Below are 21,196 nucleotides of genomic sequence, written 5' to 3'. Positions count from 1 at the left end.
AACCTGACTCCGCCGCAACCATCAACGTCCCTTCTTCGCTCCGTCACCACCAAACTAACCAACCTTGGATGCACTCTGCCACCACCAGCAACCTAACCTTCCTCACTCGATAAAAAACATCAAAACATCAAACATAAATTAAATTAAAACAACAAATCTCATCAAAGTACCCTTCAAATCTCGATATGTATAATCAAATTTTTCATTTGTACATTGTAACCTCTCTAAAACACCACCTTTCTTTCCATATTTTAATGTGGATTTCGGTCTTCTTCAAGTATACTGTATACCCTTTAGCTTCAGAAATTGCAGATCCATCTTTCTTGAAATAACTTCAATTACAATTGATGAGTTTTTTAACAAGTATCCTAATTTCGTAGCCGATTACTTTCATTTGGTTAATCAGTCTTCCCTTATTGCATCACCTAATTTAAGGATTTTTAATAACAAAGCTTTTGTTCAGATCCCTTTTAGTATTAGAATCTAGTTTTCTGAACGAAAGTTCTGGCAAATTTTGTGGACCCTCAAACAGATAGCTTCAAATTCGTGATGAAAACTGGTTTTCTGAACCAAGTACTGCTTCATCTTGCTTTTTTTCATTTTTTTTGGAATTATTGTTGATTTCTTGTACGATGTGAGGAATTAGAAAGGTTGTGAATTTGTATTGACTAATTAGTGTTTGCTATTTTGAAACTGGATTGCGAATATGTGAGTAAAAATCTGATGGTGAAAATGGTTGACAAAGGGAGAAGTGGATGGCTGCCATGGCTGGGTTAAGGGTACTAGAGAAGTGGCGGTTGATGATGGGATTCTTGATAAAAGAGGTTGAAGGGGAAAAAAATTGGGTGACCGGATGAGTTACCTGATTTTATAGGTAAAAAATGACCTAAGTGCAATATGAGCGACGAAAGGCTATAGTATGGTTTATTTTGAGTTAAATTGAAGTTTGGATTAATTTGAGAAGACGGGATATAGGTTGGATTATTCCCATGAAATAACCCAAATTTTAAGATGTATTACTTAGAGTTTGCGAAACTTGTATTGGATATAGAAAGACTTATCTTTGAATTTCTTAAGTGAGAAATTTGTACTTGAACTCCGCATTCTCTTAAGCAGTGTTATACTTATGGTTATTGGAAGGGCTTCTAGCTTGTCTGGACAATATTTCTCTTGGATTCAACATTTGTTCGTTCGAGTGTAGAGTTATGGAATTTTTTGTATCGATCTTCCTTAAGGCTCTCAAAACTTGTTGTGGAGAAAAAAAAAGATATTGTGAATTATTTGTAGGAATGATAAACTAGTTATCCCACGGTGGGCAGAAATTGTTTTGACCGAGTTTACACAGCCTGGAATCCGGCCATGCTATTCTAGGGTATTCCGGCCAGGGTAGATTATAGTGAGGTTAACTAGTATCATCCTATTATGATGGTATTGTGGTTGTACCTTTGCAGGGTTGATAATAATGTTAAAAGAGATAAATTAAAAGTAAAGAATAATAAAAAGAGACATGACACAATGATTTATACATGGAAAAACCCTTGAATGGGAAAAAACCACGGGCGCCAAGCTAGGAGAGGATTTCACTATGTATTTTGCGTAATATAAGAACAATGATGTAATTGCCAATTAATAGTAGTATTTGCTTAAGATAGAGTAGATGAGAGTAGGCTGAGATGTCCCTTGAATGAGCTCCTTCCCTTCTTATTTATAGTCGTTGTTGGAGAGAAACCGCCTCTTCCTTAAGATGTGGTGATTGTTGCTAGTTTTTAGGTCTTCTCCCAAAATGTAGCTAACTTCCCCTTACTTCTAGCTGCTGCGATCTTCCATTTGTTTGTTAGGGTTTTATGATAATTAGCTTAAGATGTAGACTTAATCTTCCACCAAAGTAGGAACAACTTGATGACTTAGTCATTTTTACATGTGCTCAATTGTTTAGCATCCAATGCTTGTTAAGTATCTTTTCTATAATGTATATTGGTCGTCCACTTCATCCCTGCATATCTCTCTCCTGGTCTGTACCAAAGTCTGTCAAGCTAAGCTGCTCTGTACTGTGATACTCCGTATTTTATATTACTATTTAAGTCGAGTAATTGTTTAGTCGATAATTACGTTAAGTTATTTTACTTGACTCGCGTTGTATCGTAAGATCGAGTTGTTTTGTAAGTTAATTGAGACGGGTTTACATGGAATTCGAGATGTGAGCTAACCCATTTACCCTCGACCCATTGGAGTTTACCCAATAACATGTTTAACCCAACACCCAACATCATGTTTTAACCTAATTCTTAACCTAATTTTTACCCTAACACTACACAACCCTCATCTCACCCGCCTCCCTCTTTTCGACGCACACCAACACACACACACACACGATCCTTTCATTTGATTGAAGATTGCTCATCGATTTCAACCTAATTCAATTCCCTGTTTGTAAGTCGATTTCATTCCATTGTTTATACTGTTTTAAAGTCGTATTTTTCGAAAAGTTTGAAAAAAGAGTCCTGTTTATTTGATGTCTAGTTTATGCATATAAAATATCATAGTCAAATTCTTTGTGGTTTGTCCTAGGTGATTTATTTATGAACATGTCGCTGAAAAGTCCGCGAATCTGATTTGGTTGTGGAAAATGATTTGAAACCTTAATTTTTATGTCGATTCAGTTATGAGGCTTCTTCATAGATAATCTTTGTATAGTCTAGATGATAATAGGATTTGGAATTTCTGAAAAATAATGTTTTAAACTCGTTTTATGAATCAATACTTTTTATGCGACGGTTTCTGTCAGTGTTTGGAAATCAGTCTGGAAACCCTTGATAAGTATGGAATTTGGGAAAAACACGTTAGATATAAATTGTAGCTAAGACTCATGGGGTTCCAATTCAATTGGATTTGTATCAATTTGATTTTTCTGGAATTAGTTATGTATTTTATTCCGAGTCTGTCATGTGCTGGAAAATCAGGAAAAATCGTGTTTGTTCTTTAAGTTGATATTCCTATTAAGTTATGATGAGTCTAGGTTATGTGCATGATTATTTGATTGAGTAGGTGGTAATTATATATAATTATGTTATGTAGGTGATGGATATGTGAAGGTTCATAATTGTTTGCTTGTGTGAGCTTGGATTGCGAAAAGGTAGGGAAATACACTTGACTTCTTATCGTGTTGTTGAATTGTGTTGACTTGTTTGTGTTTCATATGACCAAATTGTGAACGTGACTTGATTCGTGGTTGTGGATTACGCTATGATATGGTTGACTGAACTGTTCGTGTTGAGTGTATTATCACAACATTTGGTAGCTGGCATGATTTCATTCATTGATATACATATTGTATTGCATTGTTTACTGTTGGGCATTCATATGCATTGGAGATGGAGGATGTTGAGGTGATGTGGTGTGGTGATGATGATGTTGTGATAAGGCCCAGGCGGGTTCTGCAGGACTTGCCCTGGTGTCCTCAACAAGGAGCGGCGGATCGGCTACGGTCGATATATATAGTCTACCAGGGATCGGTATGGCTGGGTTGTCCGGGTTATGAGTTGTGAGATATGAGTTATGAAATATGAGTTGAGATGGAGATGGAGGTGACGGAGGAACATGCATATCATATTTTTTGTTGTTTCATTATTTTCCCTACTCAACCTCGTGGTTGACCCTGTGTATTCGTGAACACCTGTGATGAACCTTTTAATGGGGAGCAGACTTGACAGGTTTAAGAGATAGAACGGGAGCTTGATGGGCGTGAGGCACTGGATCGGAAGACTTAGTAGCTAGATCATCATTTAGAAGACTTTCACTTTTATTTATGTTAGTTCTTTGTATTTTGACGTTAAAGAGGTTTTGTAATAATTAAGTTAAAAATAATTATATAAATTGCCTTGGAGTTTAATTTGTTATTCACTACCTCGGGAAACCGAGATGGTAACAGTCCGGTTTATTAGGGAATGTCTTGCTAAAGGCTCCTTCATAAACCGGGGTGTTACAAAGTGGTATCAGAGAGAACGATCCTCAGGCCTAAACCAATGAACCCAATGAACGTAGGATGTGTCTAAATAAAATGAACCCCTGGGAATAAACTGTTAGGAGCTCACAATGCGGTTAAGAAGGCGCCCTTAATACGTGCTCTTTTGCCCTCTCAGTTTTGAACCAGTTAACCCGAGATAAATTGAGTGAATGGGGTAGTTAGAAGGAAAACCTTGGATATAATCGAGTTGATGTATACCTTGAGACCCATATATTCTAACCAGTCTGCAGGACAACGTTACGGTAAGTATTTTGTATGAATGATGACGTGATCATATGATGTTGTGGAGATGAGAAATAATTTTTCGTGTTCAGGTTGATAATCAATGAAGTGTTGGATTGTGGTAATCGCGAGCGTGAAAATAATTGCGACTTGATGATATTTATCTGGAGGGATGTTGAATGATGTGTTGATAGTACTATTATGTCTAGTGATATGCGGTTATGTGATCCCGAAGCCATGCTAGTATAGTATTGTGATAGTAATCAGAAACACTATTGAATTGCATGTTTCTAGTCATAGCAATCGTGATTTAGATGTAAGGAGTAGATCGAGATGCGAAGGGATTCTATGGGGGAGATGTTACGAAGGTACACAGTGTGAGATTTAAGTTAGGATGGGTTAGTATCGATAGTGTGGTTGTAAGAGCTTGGAACATAGTAAATGAGTGACCTAGCGCTGAAACACGTTTGTTTGATTTTACTCTCGAATTGATATTACTGCCATTTCTTTTCTGTTTATTGCCTATGGATGACAATTTTATGAGAGATAGCCTCGTGAGTTAGTGTTCATTTGGCGTTGGTTTCATGCTTATAGGATATACGGATTAGGAGTAATAAATATTTTAGTGGGCTGTGGTCAGGAAGTTCCTGTGCAGTGATGTTTTGACCAACGATTTTGTAAAAATCCTCATTTAAATTGTATTAATAATTTTTGCATAATTCCAACTCCATCGATCAGAAGATTCGTATATGTTTTCAAATTGATAAGCCACGAAAATTCGTGATATCTCTATATTAAATGGTAAGTTTTGCAAACTGACCCAAGTTTCGGACCAATTGCTGTCACATACTTGTTTGGACCAACTGAGTTGTAAAATCCTTTAAAAATTGAATTCTTGTGCTTTAGACCTAATTCTTTTTCCCCTGTGCTTTTAACTCTCCGTATGTTATAAAAGCAATATGAATCAAATTCTAATCGAACGGTTATTTGTTCGTGGTCTTTGGAAGTTACAACGTGAATCGTGACTTGTAAAATGTGCGTTCTATGTTGAGTTCTCATACAATTGTTTGGTTATTTCATGAGCCTTATTAATGTGACCTTATAATGTTTTTATATGATGATAGTAGCACGCATGTTCAGTAGTTATGTATCTTAACAAGTGATAGAATTAAAGTTTAGTTGATAACATTGTTGGCATGATAGTATGAGTGAAATTGAATAGCTTAAATTGATTCTTAATCGAGGGTGAAATATTTTATACGAGTCCAGTTGTTTGCATATTTTATATATGTTTGGCGTGTTGTAATATCTTTGGTGTTCATCATATGTGTATAGTGGTCGGATATAAATAAATATAAAACTATATTATCATATCTTGGTAAAATTGGTGGCGTTAAATGTTAACTTGATTGTTCTAATACACTCGCATGAATATTTATAGTAATTATGTTTAAATGTTTACACATGGATGGTAGTAATGAGTATGTCTAAATGTTCACACATGTAGAATGTCATCTGAGTTCTAATGTCTTTCATGTGAGTTGTGTGCCTATAGTTATACTTATTACCTTCATCGCATTAAATTATTTCAGTTGAACCTAGACCTATGATATGATAATAAAATTGTGTTGTTGTTCCTTATTGGATATGCTCATAGTTGTATTGTCATGAAATGCTAAGGTGATTATTTTCACGGAATTTTTTTTTTTTTTTTTTCTTCTTATGTCAGCTATGTTGACCAATTATAATGAGATAACCCTTTGATGATTCACATGTTATGCGTATGTTTAAATGATAATCGTTATAGTTATGTTTAATTGAGCCGCGAGTTGCCTATTTGTTCAAACCGTGCAAACCAGAGAACTTGTTCACCTTGCTAATCTTTTGTCATATATAATGTTTTACAAGTTATATGATGGTATATGTACATGTTTAAGTTGTTTATGCGATATCTTTTGTTTTGCTGAAAATGAATTATACTGAGTTGCTGGACACAACTGAACGATATGGTTGCTAAAATGTTAAACACATGGGCGATATGGAAGTAGTGTAGTGTTGTCATGGATCATATGTTGTAATTTTTATTGGGAAATATGTTTCTAGAATTTATATCATACAAACCGACTAACTCATGTTGCATGTGTCCGATGGGTCAAATGGTTTTGATTATGTGTTATGTTTTCTATGGTTTCAAAGTGTTTAAGTAGTGCATATGCACAACATGTTCTAATACTTCGGTGATTGTTTAGTAGTAGGGCGAATGAATGCGCATATGGTTCAATTGTCCTAATTAGTAATAGTTGTGACTTGGGAAAGGAATTTGGTGGGGTCAATGTTAGATTGTATCTTTGATATACGTGTATCCTCGTGGTTGATCTTTCTAAGGTTGTTGTTCTCTGGTAGATAATGCGAACCGTGATAATCTTGAGTTGGCCAAAACCCCGGTATTACAACAAACTACTCGAAAACTTGTTATATAATTTTCGCACACTTAAACCTCGTGAATGTATCCTCTATCTTAACACCCTTGTACGGTAGCATCCTTGTGTCTTAATTTCTTTAACTTCCCACTTTGTAGGATGGATCCCTACAATGTACACCCGCGAGACTCGTTACATGTCACTTGATGCGACTTCAATGAGCATTGTGAGAAACTTTGTCTTTGCCATGGACAAGTATGGCCATAATGGACACCCCGAGTACTTAACTAATACTCGATTAAGAGCGTATACCCTTATCGATACTATCCCGACTGCATACTAAAGGACAAAGAAACACTTCTATATGAGAGAGTTGTCCACCCATTGCATGAGGTTATGCCGTGACCCCACTTATCGCGGCGAGGCCATTACCCGCCCGAGCATACCTTTGACTTTATATCAAAGGCGACTGAGATACGAATTTTATGCTAATGTACCTGATGCCGAAAGTACGACTGAACCACCCAAACCAGACCTTGGGGAAGAGGTGAACCAGGAAGGGAATGACATAGAAGTCACCAGAATCAGAGTAAGCGCGACCTAAGGACTATTAGGTTAGAGCTAGTAACACCATGATCGGCCTGTTATGAAACCGTACAAACCTTTGGCTCCGTCCTTGCTGTTCTTTTAGTTTGATGTTGTGTTTTTAAGTTAAGCATGAGCTAAGTAATAAGTGTTACTTGTTGACAATCAGTTAATTCCATAATAAAACCTTGTTTTCGACTTTAATGTTAATGTACAGTCTCTTATCATGTGTTCTTTTATGTTATATGTTGTTGACAGTGATTTTGTTGCATACGTATATGAAAGTTGAAAAGAGGTTACGAGGACGTAACCATGTTTTTAGTTGGGTAGGATTGTAAAATCTTAATGTTATGTTGCACTTGTTTATAGATTGTGGTTTGATTAAGTTGATGTTTCGTTGTGTGGTACCCATGCAAATGAGTTCTCTATGTTGTGTACTTACTTCTGTTAGTTGGTTGATGTGTAAGAGAAGCGTGTAGTTAAACTACTGGTATGGTGCTCTAATAGGTTGAGGTGAACAACGGTAGTAGGATGATGGAATGATTCGTGGTGATATGTTTGCATGAAGTAAGTTCCGGGACGTAACTTTCTTTTTAGGAGGGTAGAATGTAACATTTGGTTTTAACATTTTGTTTTATGGACCTAAGTTCATGAGTTCTTATACTGGGGAATATGTTTTGGTATCCACGGTGATGTTGGAGGTGTGATAGATAAGCGAACTTCGGGACGAAGTTCATTTTAAGGGGGGAAGACTGTGATACTCCGTATTTTATATTACTATTTAAGTCGAGTAATTGTTTAGTCGATAATTACGTTAAGTTATTTTACTTGACTCGCGTTGTATCGTAAGATCGAGTTGTTTTGTAAGTTAATTGAGACGGGTTTACATGGAATTCGAGATGTGAGCTAACCCATTTACCCTCGACCCATTGGAGTTTACCCAATAACATGTTTAACCCAACACCCAACATCATGTTTTAACCTAATTCTTAACCTAATTTTTACCCTAACACTACACAACCCTCATCTCACCCGCCTCCCTCTTTTCGACGCACACCAACACACACACACACACGATCCTTTCATTTGATTGAAGATTGCTCATCGATTCCAACCTAATTCAATTCCCTGTTTGTAAGTCGATTTCATTCCATTGTTTATACTGTTTTAAATTCGTATTTTTCAAAAAGTTTGAAAAGAGAGTCCTGTTTATTTGATGTCTAGTTTATGCATATAAAATATCATAGTCAAATTCTTTGTGGTTTGTCCTAGGTAATTTATTTATGAACATGTCGCTGAAAAGTCCGCGAATCTGATTTGGTTGTGGAAAATGATTTGAAACCTTAATTTTTATGTCGATTCAGTTATGAGGCTTCTTCATAGATAATCTTTGTATAGTCTAGATGATAATAGGATTTGGAATTTCTGAAAAATAATGTTTTAAACTCGTTTTATGAATCAATACTTTTTATGCGACGGTTTCTGTCAGTGTTTGGAAATCAGTCTGGAAACCCTTGATAAGTATGGAATTTGGGAAAAACACGTTAGATATAAATTGTAGCTAAGACTCATGGGGTTCCAATTCAATTGGATTTGTATCAATTTGATTTTTCTGGAATTAGTTATGTATTTTATTCCGAGTCTGTCATGTGCTGGAAAATCAGGAAAAATCGTGTTTGTTCTTTAAGTTGATATTCCTATTAAGTTATGATGAGTCTAGGTTATGTGCATGATTATTTGATTGAGTAGGTGGTAATTATATATAATTATGTTATGTAGGTGATGGATATGTGAAGGTTCATAATTGTTTGCTTGTGTGAGCTTGGATTGCGAAAAGGTAGGGAAATACACTTGACTTCTTATCGTGTTGTTGAATTGTGTTGACTTGTTTGTGTTTCATATGACCAAATTGTGAACGTGACTTGATTCGTGGTTGTGGATTACGCTATGATATGGTTGACTGAACTGTTCGTGTTGAGTGTATTATCACAACATTTGGTAGTCCGGCATGATTTCATTCATTGATATACATATTGTATTGCATTGTTTACTGTTGGGCATTCATATGCATTGGAGATGGAGGATGTTGAGGTGATGTGGTGTGGTGATGATGATGTTGTGATAAGGCCCGGGCGGGTTCTCGCAGACTTGCCCTGGTGTCCTCAACAAGGAGTGGCGGATCGGCTACGGTCGATATATATAGTCTACCGGGATCGGTATGGCTGGGTTGTCCGGGTTATGAGTTGTGAGATATGAGTTATGAAATATGAGTTGAGATGGAGATGGAGGTGACGGAGGAACATGCATATCATATTTTTTGTTGTTTCATTATTTTCCCTACTCAACCTCGTGGTTGACCCTGTGTATTCGTGAACACCTGTGATGAACCTTTTAATGGGGAGCAGACTTGACAGGTTTAAGAGATAGAACGGGAGCTTGATGGGCGTGAGGCACTGGATCGGAAGACTTAGTAGCTAGATCATCATTTAGAAGACTTTCACTTTTATTTATGTTAGTTCTTTGTATTTTGACGTTAAAGAGGTTTTGTAATAATTAAGTTAAAAATAATTATATAAATTGCCTTGGAGTTTAATTTGTTATTCACTACCTCGGGAAACCGAGATGGTAACAGTCCGGTTTATTAGGGAATGTCTTGCTAAAGGCTCCTTCATAAACCGGGGTGTTACATGTACGCTAGCCTGACAGTATCTGTTGTACCCTGAAAGTGCCTGATGTACCCTGTACTATACTGACTTATAATAAGGCCAGACCCGAGTTGTACCCTGGTCAATAATTTCAGTATGATGTCATGTCCGTCTGATATAGTCTTCTAGCTTGTCTCCTTGCCTAGACTATTACATTGAACTAGTCTTAACGGTACTATTGAGGCTGAGTTCTAGCCTGGCGGTAGTGTAAAATATCAGGCTCAACAGATACTGATGTGAGTCATAATTACGCACATTTAGTACCCTAACTAAGCTCATTTTGCATACTAATATAGCTTTTCATAGCCATTTTATTCGTCATTTGCTTCATATTTGCTTTCCTAGTGCATTTTATACGTCTTGTAGGAAAGAAGACAATGAGGCGGAATTCCCGTCTCTCGTGTATATTCGAAAGCTTGTTGACGATCTTGGATGGACTAGTATGAAGAGGAGGCAAGAATGATAACCAAGGATGATAGGAATAAAGACTATATAAAGGCATCATAGGCATAAAAGCAAGAAAAAGGATTCTGCAGCTTAACCCGCTCGGATCAAGAATAACCCTCTCGAGTTGTGCCTCAACCCGCTCGGGTTGAAGATTAGGACGCTTGGATTTTTCCCAGATCGAGCGGATTATTTGGCAGGGAGATTGTCTTTGCAATGGGGAGTCGCGGGGCTCCTCCTAGGACTTGCAAGGCTCTATTCGACACTTAAGCTTATTATTTGCTAATCTACCCTTGCTTAACCTAATGATGTACCACGATATATACTCCATTTGTAATAATCAAGAGATTAAGCCCTCTTAGTATAGGCAAAGCTTTCTTAGATTAGATTAGGAGTAGATTAGAATAGATTAATCTCAACCATTCCACAAAATTACACATTAATCTTTCCTTAATTATTGTTCAAGACTTATTATTGGGTAATTGAAGACTATTGGGTTATTATTGGAGAATTGACAACTCTTCATCAATCAATCAAGTTTTCTTCTATTATTCTTTGCTTAATAATTGGATCATCCTTAAGTTGGTATAATCTCCATTACCCTTTTGCTTAAATATTGGTTATTGCTTTACTCATTCACCAAGCTTAACCTTGTTAATATGATTGACACCCTTATTAGCATGTTTACCATGACAATGAGTGAGTAGTCTTCTAGTTAGGGTTAATGGGGGATCAGGAGAACTATAACATGGTGGTAGATCCATACTTAATCTAATATGTTTCTATAAGATTTCTTGCTTGTTGTAGTGTTAACCTATGCACATGTTATGTTTGATAAAATGCTAGACTATGAAACCTTGCATTTATACATCTCTTATCTATTCAACAAGACTTGTAAGATATAAACTAACTCGACTCTTGTTAGACCATGCATAGAAGTGAATAGGAAGAAACTAAGTCGACTTTTTGGTGTTGTACAGTCTTGACCGACTCGGCTCCGAGACCCAAATCTTCCTAGGAATTGTAAGACATAAACTAGATTCCTCTACAACAATAATTGATTGCATCTATGTAAACATGTTTGTATGTTCACCACCATGATTCCCCTATGATCCCATGACACCCTAGTATTTTTAATCATTTGTTTATATCTTTTAATTTATTGCTTGTTTTAATTTATTGCTTTCATTAGCTTAGACTCATTAACTCCAAACCCCAACAATTGTGACACTAGCATAAATTGAGATAGATAGACTTAGAAACCAAAACACACCGCCCCGTGGATCGACCTCGACTTAACCACTATCAAGTTGTTTGTTGAGATTATAAATGCGTTTGAGGGTTCAACGACAACATCAAAATGGCGTCGCTGCCTGGGACGGTGTTTTGTGAATAAGTTCTTGTTTGTTTGTCTATTATAATTTTGCTTCAACCTTGAGGAACTTGTTCCTCAGGGTCGTTTTTACCGTTTTTATGTAGTTTCCTTGCTTGTAGTTGTTTCCTTGTCTTAGCTATGATGATGGCTCAAGACTTGACATATGGAGTATGTGGTGGATATTTTGAGTATGACTATTGGTATGGGGAGTTTGAAGAGCAAGTCAACACAAACCTACCTTACACCCAATATCCACAACAACCACCCACCCAAAACTCACTTTATAACCAATTCCAAATGCCACTATATGACCACTTTCGCACCCACCCACAACAAGAAGATGACCTAAACTTTGACATTCAAAATGTGATTCTCCAAATGATGGGAGATCAATAAAACTTCTTCAAACAAATGATAGAGGAGAGCCAAAATAGGGACAATGTTCTTCAAAGCATTGTTACCCAATGTGAGGAGTTGGCAATTTGAATTGCCCAAATGAAGGCAACCCAAGCAACCATCCAAGCAACCAATCCTCACCATTCCTTAAACATTGTTCATGAATGCGAGTTTGAAGGAGTAACCTTTGACATGGAAGATGTGAAGTGGGAAGAGCCAATCTCCTTGAGCTCTTGTGAGTATAAAAGTGTGGTATTTGATGAAGAATACATAAGGTTAAGTAAGACAAATTCTCTTAGCCTTTGTGAGTATGTGTTGGAAATCTATATCTCATTTTTAACATATTCATATATGTTTTAAATTAATTTAGTCATAAAAATAATGACAAATCTTATGCATGCAAACCTTAATTAAAGAGATGAAAAAATCTATTTCTCACCATGTGATTTTCGGATATTTGGGCACTAGTAAGGTCACCTACCTTACTTAGTTCTTGAGCTTTCCTTATGGATGAACATACAAAATCCCAAAGTAGAGATTCTCCAATTAGTAGCACCCAAGACAATCCCTTAATCCCACAAACTAACATGTACTAGATGTTTATGTTGTGGTTTACCTTAAAATTGATTACTAATACTCATATATTACTTTGATAATTTTAGTAATCTTACATGAACAATTTGGATTAAAATCTCATCTTTTTGATGAAGAATTAAAGAGAGAGAAGAGAGAAAAACATGAACATTTTGCATGTAGATTGAATAGTAGTGTGTATTAGTTGTCATACAAAAATGAGAACAAAAATCTCATAAAGAGAGAAGGGGAGCACGGTTGGAACAAGGGGAAGCATCCAAGAAATGGAATCTCCTTTTCCTTTTACTCTTACCAACATATTAGGTGTGTAAGGCTAGTGTGTGTAGGAATGATTACACTTGCATTATCTCATAAAATAATCAACCATACACCACCATGACATCCTTCATTTCGGTCCATGTCTTAAAATGGACTACCATTTTATTTTGTCAATTGTCACACAAAATGTCACATGTAGTATGATACATGTTATTAATTAATTAAATGCATATTTATCACATAAATATCATTTTATAAATTAATTAAATTACATTCAACAAATTGACCAGTGATACTTGATCACGTAAATAAAATGGGTCATATAATTATAATTCACAATGTCTTGTAATTATAATCAACCATTCATTCTTATCTTTATTGTTTCTCAAACAATAAACAATTTTAGTAATTTTAGTAATAAAGCATTTTATTTACTAAAATAAATCTTATTTAATCCCATTACAATAAGATATCAATATTCTCTCTCACAAATTGAATTGTTCAATTTTAAGGAATTAATTATTATGTATCGGTATACAATTAATTAACCTTTTCAATTAAGGGAATCGTCCTTTAGGTGTGACCTCAAGGGATCAACTGATCACCACCGTCGCACGACAGTAATGTCAAACTCTAGCCAGCCAATCATTACCGATATGTGTGGACCAGTTGACTATATATGTAATGTATCATCTCTTCCGTATTCTTGAAATGAGATTTAATAATGATATTTAAATCATGTGATCGCACTAATGTTGAGGACACATCTCCCAACAATCTCCCACTTGTCCTCGACAAGTGTGCGTCACCAATTCTCTTGTCCTATTACTATCTCCCACTCCATGCAAGGTGTCTTTCGGGTCGTACTTGCAAGTGATCATATCGAGAGTGGTTTCCTCGATCTGGAGAATAACTGATTGACCGGATTTATCTATCATAGATACCTTCCGAGCGTGGCCACGCATTTCCAGTTCATTACTCCTCGAGTGGCCCTGAGATATGTTTTAACCCTGACAAGGGGGTGGACAATTCCTATCGCACTTATTCCCTTCGACTCGCCACAGCCATCATAACCCAAAATATGCCCATTTGACCCCATTTACGAAGGTCGTAGTAACACAAATCAAAGTTAATCTGAAACTGTGCCATCTTAGGTGAATAGTCTTTAGTCAAAAGAATCGACTCATTAGAATACTATAGTAGCTCTCGCCACGACCAGGCTTTATAAATTTGCCAGAACTCTATAAGCGGTCACTGCCCGACAAAGTGTTCCTAACAGTCTGCCTATGTGATCGACTAGTCATCTCACATGACTCTATGGCACTTGAACTTGTCATCAATCGCATCACACTCTAGTCACTTCGAGACGTCACCTCATACAAGTGACTATGGGCGAATACCATGCTAATCCGTGTTCACTTTAACGGGGTTCAATTGTCTCTACAGCCCGTTTGGATGTAACAAAGTATAATAAAAGAGTTTTAAAGTAAAACGCGAACGACAAATGCGATTATCACACATGAATAGTCAATGCCTGATTACTATTTCATGTTCTATAATCTAATTTGATCTTGTATGTAGTTGTTCATTTCAATTCAATTTAAATGACATGACTCATCATGTTTAGCCTTTGAGAAGGCTTTGGTTAGTAGGTTTTATCAATTTCTTGTACCTTACTCAACCTTACTATATACTCGGTTTCCTTTGTAATGTATACATTTGTATTACAAAACTTTCTGAGTATGTGTCGAGATCCAATCAAGACATAGGCCCTCTAGCCTAAGAATAGCTTCCACTGTTTTCACAGTGTGCGGGACTCATCCTTCTTGCACATCTCATGATTGCAAGTGTACTCAATTTCCGTTATAAATATCTCTCATTGTTCTTTATTGCCTAGAACGATTCTAGAAAATCTACTTCTAATTATCATTGCCACAATGGTATCTTAACCATCCTAATGTGTTTTGATTATGGTTTTGTCGGAAACCATGCGCAATCTCAATTGTCAATTGTCACTTGTGTAACACCCTTACACAAAATTGCATCATAAACACTTTGCTTTACTTCCTTAATGCTTGTGAAAGCACTGAAGGGTAATCTTTATGGCTTACTTGGTAAAGATCACTTAAATTCGATTTTGAAAACAATTCATCATACTCAAAGCATATGAAGTGTTATACATCATTTCCTTTTAATTGATTCGGCAGCGGAAGCAAATGAAATCAATCAAATATGTTCAATATAATTGAACTAGTCATGAATCTTATCAACATAAGACTTCTTACTGACTCTAATATCATGTGGATTTATCTTCATAAATCCGGACATTCAAGATGTATTGTAATACTCCAAAAGTCTTAAATCATTCTCAATTATCAACATGTCATCCACATATCGGACTAATTAAAATTTCCGTAACTCCCACTAAACTCCATGTATAAACACAACTTCTCGACTTATCGAGAAATGTTTTATCACATGATCAAAATGTTGATTCCAACTCATCGATGTTCTACTTAAGACCATCTCTTAAGTTGCACATTACCTTAGGATTGCAAGAATTTATAAAACTCATGACATGTATTGAATACATTCTTTGTTTTGAAGAAGTGGGTTTTATATTCACTTGCTATGTATTTCATAATGAAACACAATCCCTAAGAAGATCCAAATAGACTTAAGCATTTCAACTAGCGCAAAACACTTTGCCACCAACCAAGCTTTGAAATCTCTCTTTATTAGTGCAAAACCCTTTGTCACTAATCAAGCCTTTTATTTCGGATTCTCATGGCTCTAAGCCTTGTATTGAGTTGTGACTTAAACACTCTTATGTAAGTCATTTGTTGATTACTTTCCAGAAGTAATCAACTTGAATCAAACAATTTCTTTTGTAAGTTATAAGCTCTTTACTTTCTTAAAAGTAGCGTGAATTCATCATTTTCAACAAGTGACGAATTTAACCTCCTAGGTTTTAAAGAAACAATGTCTTACACAAAACGTCTCATGTAGCCAAGAAAGACCAGTTTCTTGCGACATAACATTCTCTGTGGCATTCTTTGTGGCTCTTGAATAATTTCTCCCACTCTGTCTTTTAAAAATAAACTTGTATTTTAGCAAGACAGCTTCACGAGCCGCAAACCCGTCGTACTCGTGAAAAAATGAGCATATGTTTCTTCTGAAAACTTACAAACATGGTACCCTTACCATTTCATATCTCATATGATTCGATTTAGTGGAAAAATAATCTAGACAAAATGATAAAATCCCCAAAAGGATCAAGTAACTCAAAGTAACTTGATCGAAGTCCAAACCTTATCGAATAGCGTTTGAATTCTTATCCAATCATACATTATCCCATAATGCGTGTTAAGAGAGATTAATTTGTGATACTATATCACAATTCATTTGGCTTATATCAAAGTCTTCACTTTGATAATCCCATCACGACTAAATCGTGATTCCTTGAACTCTTTGAAATTCTTCAAAGATTTCTCTATTTACCTTATTAAGTGAACATATTAGTGTCAACTTAAATCGTTGGTAAAAGATAATGATCAACCTATTTTGGATCGATGATTTACAACCTCGATCTCCTTTTCAACCAAAAGGCATGAGACATCTTGCTTTGAATACAAGATACGCATATACCATTAACAATCTAATGGTTTCAAGAGTACTCGATAACTCTTTGCGTTCATCATTCCAAAATTTAAGGTTTAATCTTGGGTTACCAATTTGAATCTTACATCATCTACATGATATATCATTCTAGTTTGGTTTAGAATATAATCACCTTGATAATGGGCTAGCCATACATCAAATCGTGGTGTATAGGGTCACAAAAGTGAAAACCTCTTTTGTATCTTAACAAGTTTATATTCTTATTTAGAGTTTATGCACTTAATAGTCATAATTAAGTACAACTTTAAATCCAAAAACTAGATTGAGTACACAATTACTCTATCTCTCGACATTATTGTTGCTAGTCGTCATATTCTAATCATCCTATGTATCAAGTACAATGATGAAAACCTCCATTGGTTTCTAATATTGACGAAGTAGTACTAGCAAAATTTTATGTTTAATCAAATAAACATTTAAAGAAGAAGGTTCAATTAGATGTCCCACAACTAACTTGTTGATTCTTCAATAATTTGGGGTAGTTTCCTTTCTTGTGTCCAACATTTAAGACAATGGAAACTTATCGGTCGGGATTGATAGGTTTAGTATCGTCATTCTCAACAACTTTACCTTTAACATTACCTAGTATCAATTCCATTATAATCTTTACTTCTTGAACCTCGTCCTCATCTTAACGGTTTAAGAGAATGCTCCCACTCATTTCAATGAGTCTTTGCTTTGAGAAGAAAAATTGAATTCATGAAGATTACTCTTCATTTGTTCGTTTTAGTCTTAAAACTTTCATTGAAGTGGTTGCGTTATTTTGGTCAATTACGAATTCTGAAAATCTAATCACCAAAACAATTTATCGCTTCAAGATACTTAATTCAATTAAGTATATGAAACATAATCCATTGTAAGTAGAAGTGTTAATCAAGAATCAAAAACCTGTTTGATAATGAATAACTTTAATCTATACTCTTTACAAGAGATCCTTAGCAATGGTTCATTTGAGGTTTTAAAAGCAAATTCAAATTTTGTCTTTAGTTACGATGTTTTAATGGAGATTTGTATCAAAATCGAAATGATATCGTATATGAATTGTGGTAAAGAAATAGAACAATATAATAACAGAATAGTGGAAAACTTAACATTTATCGTTTCAATAATACTTGTAAATAACAAGTAAAGCATTTACATAGTGACCTCTACCCAACTATGATAAATGATTCCGAGATCCAAATTCATATTAACTTGGGCACGGGATAGCCGATGGAACCCTTATCAATATAACTCGGTGGACTAACTCTTTAATCGATTCTACTTTTAGAACTCTCGGTCGATAAAATTACTTTAATATTTATCTATAGCCCGGAACACATGCGACTACGGTCACGAATACTTCCGTTGAGCTCAATCCAAATTTCGAATAAATGTGTCCATGATCCAAACCCACATTAACTTGGGCACGGGATGGCCGATAAAACCCTCATCAACATGAATTTGGTGGATAGACATTTATCACCCACTTCTCCTACGTAACAAGGTTTGTACCCCGGGATGGCCGAGTGCACTCCCTCATGAAATAGGTTTTCATGGTTTCTACTATTTGGTAAGGCTAAGTCTCAATTGTTTATTTTAGCGAGAGGTCATGTCAATTTATTATCTATCACGTTTTAAGTGAACTAAAGCGGTGAACTACGATAATTATAATTGACACGGTCGATATACTCGATTAAAAGAAGATGCATGTTTTAGTTATGGCGATTTAGCGATGCATGCGACATAAAATAAAATGCAAGCATAAAATAAATAAATCCTAGTATGGCCTTTCCTAAAATAGAAAAACTATTTAACTATTACATATTCGGAAACCAACTCCATTGGTCCCTTGAACTTCGGTTGTGGCACGCATCTCGAGGTAACACCGTCTTTATGTATCGCCATCTTGAAGAAATCCGTCTTTGGGAAACTCCAAGATAAATAAATTACATAGCAAATTACATAATTTCCTATTATACATTTGTAACTAAAATAAAATAAATCTATTAAATTACAAAACGGTGATACGAGATCACAATAAAATTACAACCGAATCGATATTCCCATACATTTCGGGCAATACCAATTAAAATCTAAGGCCATACTAAGTAAAATTACATAAATTAAAATTATGACAATCATAAAGAAAATGCAGCATTATAATATGTATGTACATGCTCAATTTTATGCTAAATCGCCTTTAATTAGCCAATATCGTATATTACTCGGTTTTTACGGATTTGCGTGATTTCAACATTTTATAATCACAAAAATTACATAAATTCATATTTATGCATAAGTTAATTACCCTAACCTCTTAGGACTCAAAATATAGTCTTCACTAATAATTTGACCATAATTAATTCATATTTCTAATATTGTTCATTAATGGACTTAAAATCATAAAATAAGCTATAAACTTCAAATAAGTCACTAAAATTTCAAATAAATTCAAAATTTGAAATTTAAACTCATGAACATTCTGGAAAAATACCATGACACTCATAATGTTCAAAAACTTAGGTTAAAAATTTCGAAATTTTTCGGAAAAACAATGTTGCGGTTTATCGGTTTTAACTAAAATAATCATAAAAACATGTGAAAAATTATATTCATCAATTTTTCAATTTTAGATCTGAAAAAGACAATAAAATGCAACATATGATGTTTTTCTTTAGTCATAGAGTATGTTTTATCAATATTTCACTAATAATGTCACTATTCATGCCATTTTTCTTCAAAAATCCATAAATCATGCAAAAAGACTTCACTATAGTCTATTATTTTACACACATCTTGTAAAATTGCATGTGACAACATACTAAATTTCTATGGCCATATTCGAAATTTATCTCATATTAACCTATTTTTCACCTAAATCCGAATTTAATAATGAAAAATCCATTTTTCGAGCATAACAAGTCCAAAAATTATGAAAATTTACAGGTTATCTCAAAATAATATATGTGACAACATATCCAAAAATAAATGGAAAATTCGAAGTATAGCTAATTTTAGTCCGAAAATGACATTTTTACTCATAAAATCACATTTAAATGCCATTATTGTATAATATGAACAATAAAATCCGAAAAATAACCAAAATATCCTAAAAACATTTTAGGACCAGAAATATTAACATGCATGGATTAATATCGTGATATCTCATAATAACACAAATTATAAAAGTTTTATATGTTATTCTTTATAACTCGGAAAAACTTTAAACCGATTTGCATGCAAACAACCATGGCTCTTGATACCGATTGTTGGAAATCTATATCTCATTTTTAACATATTCATATATGTTTTAAATTAATTTAGTCATAAAAATAATTACAAATCTTATGCATGCAAACTTTAATTAAAGAGATGGAAAAATCTATTTCTCACCATGTGATTTTCGGATATTTGGGCACTAGTAAGGTCACCTACCTTACTTAGTTCTTGAGCTTTCCTTATGGATGAACATACAAAATCCCAAAGTAGAGATTCTCCAATTAGTAGCACCCAAGACAATCCCTTAATCCCACAAACTAACATGTACTAGATGTTTATGTTGTGGTTTACCTTAAAATTGATTACTAATACTCATATATTACTTTGATAATTTTAGTAATCTTACATGAAAAATTTGGATTAAAATCTCATCTTTTTGATGAAGAATTAAAGAGGGAGAAGAGAGAAAAACATGAACCTTTTGCATGTAGATTGAATGGTAGTGTGTATTAGTTGTCATACAAAAATGAGAACAAAAATCTCATAAAGAGAGAAGGGGAGCACGGTTGGAACAAGGGGAAGCATCCAAGAAATGGAATCTCCTTTTCCTTTTACTCTTACCAACATATTAGGTGTGTAAGGCTAGTGTGTGTAGGAATGATTACACTTGCATTATCTCATAAAATAATCAACCATACACCACCATGACATCCTTCATTTCGGTCCATGTCTTAAAATGGACTACCATTTTATTTTGTCAATTGTCACACAAAATGTCACATGTAGTATGATACATGTTACTAATTAATTAAATGCATATTTATCACATAAATATCATTTTATAAATTAATTAAATTACATTCAACAAATTGACCAGTGATACTTGATCACGTAAATAAAATGGGTCATATAATTATAATTCACAATGTCTTGTAATTATAATCAACCATTCATTCTTATCTTTATTGTTTCTCAAACAATAAACAATTTTAGTAATAAAGCATTTTATTTACTAAAATAAATCTTATTTAATCTCATTACAATAAGATATCAATATTCTCTCTCACAAATTGAATTGTTCAATTTTAAGGAATTAATTATTATGTATCGGTATACAATTAATTAACCTTTTCAATTAAGGGAATCGTCCTTTAGGTGTGACCTCAAGGGATCAACTGATCACCACCGTCGCACGACGCGAATGTCAAACTCTAGTCAACCAATCATTACCGATATGTGTGGACCAGTTGACTATATATGTAATGTATCATCCCTTCCGTATTCTTGAAAT

The sequence above is a fragment of the Silene latifolia genome, chromosome 11 (assembly GCF_048544455.1).
Source record: "Silene latifolia isolate original U9 population chromosome 11, ASM4854445v1, whole genome shotgun sequence".
In the NCBI taxonomy this organism is placed as follows: Eukaryota; Viridiplantae; Streptophyta; class Magnoliopsida; order Caryophyllales; family Caryophyllaceae; genus Silene; species Silene latifolia.
Note: the sequence above shows the minus strand (reverse complement) of the source record.